This window comes from Syngnathus floridae, chromosome 8 (assembly GCF_059516105.1).
Source record: "Syngnathus floridae isolate MCC-2025c chromosome 8, RoL_Sflo_1.0, whole genome shotgun sequence".
NCBI lineage: Eukaryota > Metazoa > Chordata > Actinopteri > Syngnathiformes > Syngnathidae > Syngnathus > Syngnathus floridae.
Window position 1 is genome coordinate 15,667,501 of NC_142420.1, and position 7,915 is coordinate 15,675,415.

The 7,915-nt window shown below is 41.1% G+C and overlaps 1 protein-coding gene across 1 annotated transcript in view; it reads right to left on the reverse strand.

Moving 5' to 3' along the window:
- rab3gap1 (RAB3 GTPase activating protein subunit 1) overlaps positions 1-7,702 on the reverse strand; it is a 160,491-nt gene extending 152,789 nt beyond the window's left edge. The window contains exon 1 of the mRNA XM_088383342.1: positions 7,637-7,702. The gene's annotated coding sequence lies outside the window, so the exon portion shown is untranslated. The remainder of the gene's footprint in view (positions 1-7,636) is intronic.
- Between the last annotated feature and the right edge of the window lie 213 nt (positions 7,703-7,915).

The following is a 7,915-nucleotide window of genomic DNA, read 5'->3' on the forward strand; positions in this document are numbered from 1 at the left end:
GGATCCCAGGATCACGAGCACCCCCTGCCATAAGGCTGGAGAACCTTTTTTCGTAGCCATCGTAGGATCTCTTTTCAAAGCCGTTTTGTTCATCTAAAGAAACACGACGTTACAGTCAGATGACAAAAAACACAAGATATTATATACACCAGCTTAACTACGGAAATTAAGAGAGCAGTTCAGTCTGACTGCATAGCCTATCAACATAGGCAGCCGTGTGATTACGCAATACTCAGACGAGGCTAGACAGGACTTTGGCTCCTCCAAGCGAATTATCTTCGGTTTTAAAATAACTATATAAATTCAGCGATTTTGGTTCAAAATGATACAAAATTATTGAAATTAAAAGGAAAATGACTTTATAATAAAAACAATTGAATTTGTTTTTCCCCTTTTCATGATGCAGGGGAGGCATAGCGTCCCTGGTGTGCGCCCTGTTAACGCACTGCGGTTAAAGAATAAACCAGTTCACCTTCACGTCGTTGTCCGACCTATTCTTGTTATATAAGAACCTGGAAAATAGTAAGGATGTAACAGTTGGTCTCACTTTTTTTGCTAGTGCATCATAGTCTGGAGTAAAATTTGTTGTGGCAATTCTTAGGATAGAGCCGAGGTGTTGGTCCGTTAACCTAGATCTGTGATGTTGATGTTCATGTGGCTGAACGTCACATCGCATAGGTCGAGCGAAATTGTCCACTCTTATTTTTTAAATACTTGACACTCAGTGTCCGCCTTTCTTTTCCTTGGGCCACTCTTTTTAATGGAAGGATTCGAGGGGAAGGTTTGTGGGTGGCTTTAGCGTAAAACGGTATCTGAAAGCTCAGCGCGTGAGTTACGACAATGCTGATGTTACAGCCTACACTCTACATTCGGCACTGATAGAAATAGAGCACGGAGTGCGGCGTGTCCGTACTACTGAGTACGTACATGCACTTGTGGTTGTGCACCGAGCTTTCTGACATGGCTTCCGGTAATAAATGCGTGGGCGGTTCCCCATCTACTGGGGAAACGCAGTCATTGCAGGGAAACTGACCGACAAAAAAAAAAAGGTTAATAATATAATCTATTCAGGGTTGGTGGGCCGGATGAAACGGTGATTTGGTTTACCACACCAATGTCTATGATTATAATACCAAACCTAAAAACAATAAACTACTTGATTCTTTAGTTAAGAGGATCACTTTTTGGCTTTCTAAATATCCCAATTTAATTCTCTTAATTCGGGGTGACTTTAATGTTACGATGCCGTCAACATGGGACTGAACTACATCCTGCACCACCTGGACACCCCAGGAACGTACGCCAGTATCCTGTTTGTGGACTTCAGCTCGGCGTTCAACACCATGGCTCCTGACATCCTCCAACAGAAGCTCATCCAGCTCGCGTTGCCTGCCTCCACCTGTCAGTGGATCACCAGGTTCCTGACCAACAGGAGACAGCGTGTGAGGGTGGGGACCATCACATCCGACACCTGGACCACCAATACTGACGCCTTCCAGGGGTGCGTCTTCTTCCCACTGCTCTTCTCTGTCTACACTAACGATTGCTCCTCAGGCGACTCTTCTGTGAAGCTCCTGAAGTATGCAGACGACACCACTCTCATCGGACTGATCCGGGACGGTGCCGAGACTGCGTACAGACAGGAGGTGGAGCGGCTGGTCCACTGGTGCAGCCAAAACCACCTGGAGCTGAACCTGGTCAAGACCGTGGAGATGACAGTGGACAGGCGAGACCCTTCACCACTTTCACCCCTCACTATCCGCAGGAATACTATTCTCTCAACAGACACCTTCAAGTTGCTGGGATCCACAATCTCTCGGGACCTGAAATGAACCAGCCACATAGACTCTGTCTGGAAGAAAGCCCAACAGAGGCTGTACTTTCTGAGACAGCTCAGGAAGTTCAACCTGCCACCGGAGTTGCTGAAGACCTTCTATACTGCCATCATCCAGTCTATCCTCTGCACCTCCATCACTGTCTGGTTTGGATCGGCCTCTAAACAAGACAAGCACAGACTGCAACGGACAATCAGGACTGCAGAAAAGATCATTGGAATCAACCTCCCATCAATCCAGGACTTGTACCTGTCCAGGACCAGGAAAAGCAGCCTGTTTGAACTACTCCCCTCCGGACGGCGTTACAGAGCTCTGTACGCAAAACCAGCAGACACAGAGACAGCTTCTTCCCCCAGGCTGTCACTGATGAACTCACACCACTCTTAGAGTCTCAGAGACATTGCTGTGCAATAACATCCTGCTCTCGACGCTTTAATTTGAATTGTCTATATCAGTGTTTCCCAACCTTTTTTCATTCACGGCACACCTTTTCATTTGAAAAAAATCTCGTAGCACACCGCCAACAAAAATCTGTTAAGTTCCTATATTAAAATAAGTTATATTACAATGAAAGACGTAAAGTCCTATTCCTATATATGTATGGAGAGTCGAATAATTTAATAGAAATAAATACTAAATATTCTTTAAATTGTATTACTTTTTTTAAATAAAAGTGACAGTTTTTTAAAAAGGTTTTAGACGGTGTAAGAAATAAACTATTTAAAGTGATTGTGATTAAAATAGAAGAATCAACGTGATTTTGTTTACTGTTTTAGACTAGGTCAATAAATATTGCAACAATAAGAACAAAGTTACTTTTAAAGACGCTCTGCTGTTCTGACAGCAGCTGAGTGGCTATCACAATCGAGGTGTCTCAACTTGACTGTTTATTTTATGTATGTGAAAAATAACCAATCCAGGTTCTCCGGTTGAGCCGCATGCTCTGATTTCCATTGGACCACAAATGCACCACAACCGTCATAGTGTCTGTCACTGTTAGCAAAAGCACACGGCAACACACACATAAACTGAATATGTGCCGATGCAATACAATAAGACCGACACAATATGAAATCTCAAGATTCTCCGATTCTCCACGCATGCACGATTAGCAAGTGGCTGACCAGGCCTTGCGCGAACTGACCAGTGGTTTGGCGATCCTGTTTACAATGCGCTCCGTAATTAATATTGGACAATCCCACGGCACAGCTGAACGTCTCTCACGGCACACCAGTGTGCCGCGGCACAGTGGTTGGGAAACACTGGTCTATATTATGTGTACCGTAATTTTCGGACTATAAGTCGCGGTTTTTTTCATAGTTTGGATGGGGGGGCCGACTTATACTCAGGAGCGACTTATATATGTTTTTTTTCACAAATTTTTACTTGATCATTAACACATCACTTACTTACAAGTATAGTTGACCACTTCACATGTTATTTTTAGTATAGTTGATCACTTCACATGCTTTTATATCTTTATCTTGAACATATTCAAAATATAAAAAATAGAGAAAAAAATCAAATACAGCAATCAACACTTTAAAGCGCCATATCCAAGTCCACTGTCTGCTGTATGCACACTTGCTCCATTTTTGCTCCTCTTATATTTATTATGTTATTTGTTTATTTATTATTTATTCATCACTCTTATTTATTCATTGTTTGTGCCTTCTTGTTTTTTTTGGTGTTGTTTATATGTATGCATATTGTGTACTATGTCTTGTCACCGTGGGATAGTGGGAACGTAATTTCGATCTCTTTGTGTTAGAAAAATTGTATATATATGTTATCATGCGTTCTCTAATGAGTACTTATTCACAATGTTACTGTTCAGTATGCTTGCTGCTTTGCCTTGCTTATTCTTATCTTGTACAACAGAACAGAAGGATTACGGCTGGGTCAGGGGCGAGATGACGGTTGTGTCAAACAAGATGCTGCTGACAGCTCAGCGTCCACCAGAACAGATCGTGAAAACAACACGTCAAACGATGCGTCATGAACCTTCTAATCTTCCTTAAAGAACGTCACTTTCTCTTTTTATCTCTCGGAATATCGCTTAAACTGTTTTGCTGATATAGCCATATCTGCACGCAACACTTTGTGCGTTACTTTTTGTTTCTTTTCTTACGAGACGAAGCCACAATCTCTTTCCCCCCCCCCCCCCCCCCTAAGGGCTAATCGTCTCACACTGTGGGTAGGGCATTTCCAAATAAAAAGAGCGAGGAGTGTAAAACTGATTTTTAGTGTAGTCGGATTGCTGTAAGTCTGAATGCACTCCTCGCGAGAAAAGACTCAATATTCTGCCTCACTGGTTTTGTCTGCTGATCCTTTTGCTGATTTTGAACCTAACACTTTGTGTGTCTTGGCATATGAAGAAATTGACAATAAAGCAGTCTTTGACTTTGATGAAACAACCAAATAAACAAAACAAAACAACTACATCTGAAAAAATATATATTTTCAGACAAAACTGGATGAGGGCGCTCTAAATGAGAAGGGCTTAAGAAAAATGGCACCAAAAAGAAATTCATATTTTGCAGGTAACAAACTTCAAGTTGTAAAATATGCAGCCAAAAACAGTAATCGAGCAGCAGAAAGAAAGTTTGGAGAACCGTGATGTACCAAAGCGTTACTCTAATTTGAATTTCAAGTGATGTCAGTGGCGCGGCGTGGCGGTTATTTACATAAAGGACAAACGTACCCACGTACGTACTACCGGCATCATTAGCGGCTTTGTTTCTAAGTGACACGGAGGACGCAGAGATTTAAGAAATTAAGGATTTGGAGTGACATAGAAGGTTTGAAAAACTATTATGGCTTTTACGGACGCCCCGTCCTACTCTACAGAGCTCTCGTTCACCTCCGTGGATCGAAGTCGGGGGCTGGCGCTCGGCCGGGTGGCTGTCTGCGGACGGTGCATGGGGCTCGGACATGGCTTTTACGACTTTTATGGAGCTCTCTTCCACATCGGTGGCTGGAAGTCCACGCCGCCACACGCTTGGAAGTTTGTTTTGTTAAATAAAGAGCCGTTTACCAAACCCACGTCTTTCCTTGTACTTTGTTCGCGCTACAATATAGTAGTAGATCTGTGGAATAACGACGAGGCTGACGTCAGGACGCACGCGCGGCGTTGTTGACAAAGGACGAGGAATTTGATCGATGGATTAAATGATTTAAAGTGCACAGATGGTTTGATAATATTGCTTATAGAATAGTTATTTGAAATATAATTTATATATCGTTATAAGGGCCTGTGGAATATTTTGAAGTGCAAGCGCCGTCAGCCGCACGCACCCATTGTTGACAAAGAACAATCGATGGATTTAATGAATTGGAGTGACACCGATGGTTTTATAAACGTGTTATTTATGTAATAGTTCTCTTTAATAACTCTATATGTTACGTCAGGCCCATTCTCAGCTCTTCGTTTGTGTTTGTCACGTTAGCATACCTATCGTTTAGCCTGTTGTTGCTATCGTATCGAACGATCGATGGATTTAATGAATTGGAGTGACACAGATGGTTTTATAAACATGTTATTTATGTAATAGGTGTCTTTAATAACTCTATATGTTACGTCAGGCCCGTTCTCAGCTCTTCGTTTGTGTTTATCGTTTAGCCTGTTGTTGCTCATTCATCTCTGTTCTTGGTGTTGGATTTTGTCGAATAAATTGCCCCCCAAAATGCGACTTATACTCCGGAGCGACTTATATATGTTTTTTTTTTCCACTTTTTGGGGCATTTTATGACTGGTGCGACTTATACTCCGGAGCGAGCGACTTATAGTCTGAAAATTACGGTACTATGTGTCCACTCTGCATCCATTGCAGCCTGGTCATCCTAGAAGAGGGATCCTCCCATCTGTGGTCTCTTCTCAAGGTTTCTCATTTCCCCTAGTAGGAGTTTTGAGTTATTCCTTGACCTCCTAGGAGTTTAAGATCAGGGGATGTTTGAGGATATTTGTCAATGTTCACACATGTCCTGAGTGTTGTTCGTCAACGAGGCTGAGATGTACCGAAGTCAAATTCCTTGTTTGGCATGCTCAAACATGGCCAATAAAAATTCTTGGATCTTCTTGAATCTTAAATAAGACTATGGACAGGTGAACCCAACATAAAATTTTCGAATAAATTTGAGAATTGAGGCAATTTGAATGACTTAGCAAACAAAATGTCCAGAGAAGGTCTCATTTACATTGAGGAACCGCTCTGGTTTTTAAAAAAATGCGTATTGATTAGTGGCTAATTTCAAATACAGTCATCCTTGCTAGATCATTGTTTACCTTTTGCTGCCTCGCTGCTTCACGGATTTTTTTCACAGTGCATTGTGTTATGGCTTCAGATGAAAAAGACACTACATAGCGGAGTCAGGCCACAGAGGTACGTACTGATGATTAAAATGATCATTTTACTGTAGTTTTCTGGAAGAAAGTGTTCTTTTGTTAAACAAATGCTTAGGCCTGAAAACAAGTTGTGTCCTTTGGTTTCAATGTTATACCTGTATAATAATGGTAAAAGAAATGAAGGTTTCTACTTCACGGATTTCACCTTGGAATCAACCTCCCATCTATCCAGGATTTGTACCTGTCAGAACGTAACCCCAGCGAAAAACGAGGGATTACTGTAGTCTGCCCAAAGATAGCATTACAGTCGATATTCTCATGCCACTTACAGATCATAGAGCAATATATATTAACTTGTAACTTTTTACAACCAATTTTACCAAAAGATCATCTTATTGGAAACTAAATTATTCACTCTTGAGCCATGCACACATGAAATCTGAAATTATACGTCTAATAAAGTTTTTTATGGACGAGGCAAATAAAGAATGGTCCTATAGTACAAACTGGGAACAGGCAAATTCTTGATACAGTATGGGGCTAGAATGGCGAAGTTAAAGTCAGCAGAAAAATAAAAGTTAATCTTGAATTGCCACAAAGTCTCGGAGAAGGACACACTTCAAATTAGAAACCTTCAGTTCAAACCTGACGAGCTTTAGCGCCAAAAAGCTGCGGAAAAGATGAGTAGAGGAAGGCGAGTAGAATTCCGTGTATTTTATCAGTTTAGAGAAACACACATCGAAATTTAATACCATTCACCAACTGAATATAAATAGTGCAGTTATTGATGATCTCGAAATTATTCCACTCTCCTCCTTAAAGTTGATGAAAACGAAAAATGCAGTAGCTTTACTCGATGCATACACTGAGTTAGATGTTATTTGCCACCTGACAAAGTCTCTGAGAAGGACAAACTGCAAATTACAACCCTTCAGTACAAACTTGATGAGCTTTAGCGCCAAAACGCTGAAGGGCCCTTTTTTTCTTTTGAGGAAAAGATGGATAGAGGAAAGCGAGTAGAATTCCATGTATTTTTTCAGATTACAGAAACACACATCGCAATCTAATACCATTCACCAACTGAATATAAATAGAGCAGTTATTGATGATCCCAAAATTATTCCACTCTCTTCCTTAAAGTTGATGAAAACGAAAAATGCAGTAGCTTTACTCGATGCATACACTGAGTTAGATGTTTTTGGTGACCTCTAATTGGGCGATTTTAGGTTATTTTGTATTTATTTATTTTGTTTGATTCTCTAGTTTGCTATTTTGTCCTTTTAATTATTATTTTACTATGTGGATTTATTTATTTTTGTTTTGTTTACCTATTGGTGATGTGTGACGTTTGTTGGGTCCTGTATGCCTTGTGCCTTACATTTCGTGTTCTCATTGTTCATGATATGCCATGTTGTTTGTATATTTCTGATTTAGATAAAGGAAAAAAAAACGATACCTGCACCGGCCATTAGAAGGGAGCACCTGTGAATTTGGACACGGCACTCGTGTCGTTCCGGTAGTAAGCGAGCCAAGATGGCCGATTGGCATTCTGCGCATGCGCGCAATGGATCACCCAGCCGTCGCGAATCGTGTCTTGATAAGTGTCCGTACTTGCGTGTGTGTGATCGTATGAGCGTAACCTTTACGATGATTTGGTTCAGTGGATCCATACCTGATGCCATTAATTTGGCTAAACAGAGGAAGTTTGTCTTTGTCATCGTCATTACAGGTGTGT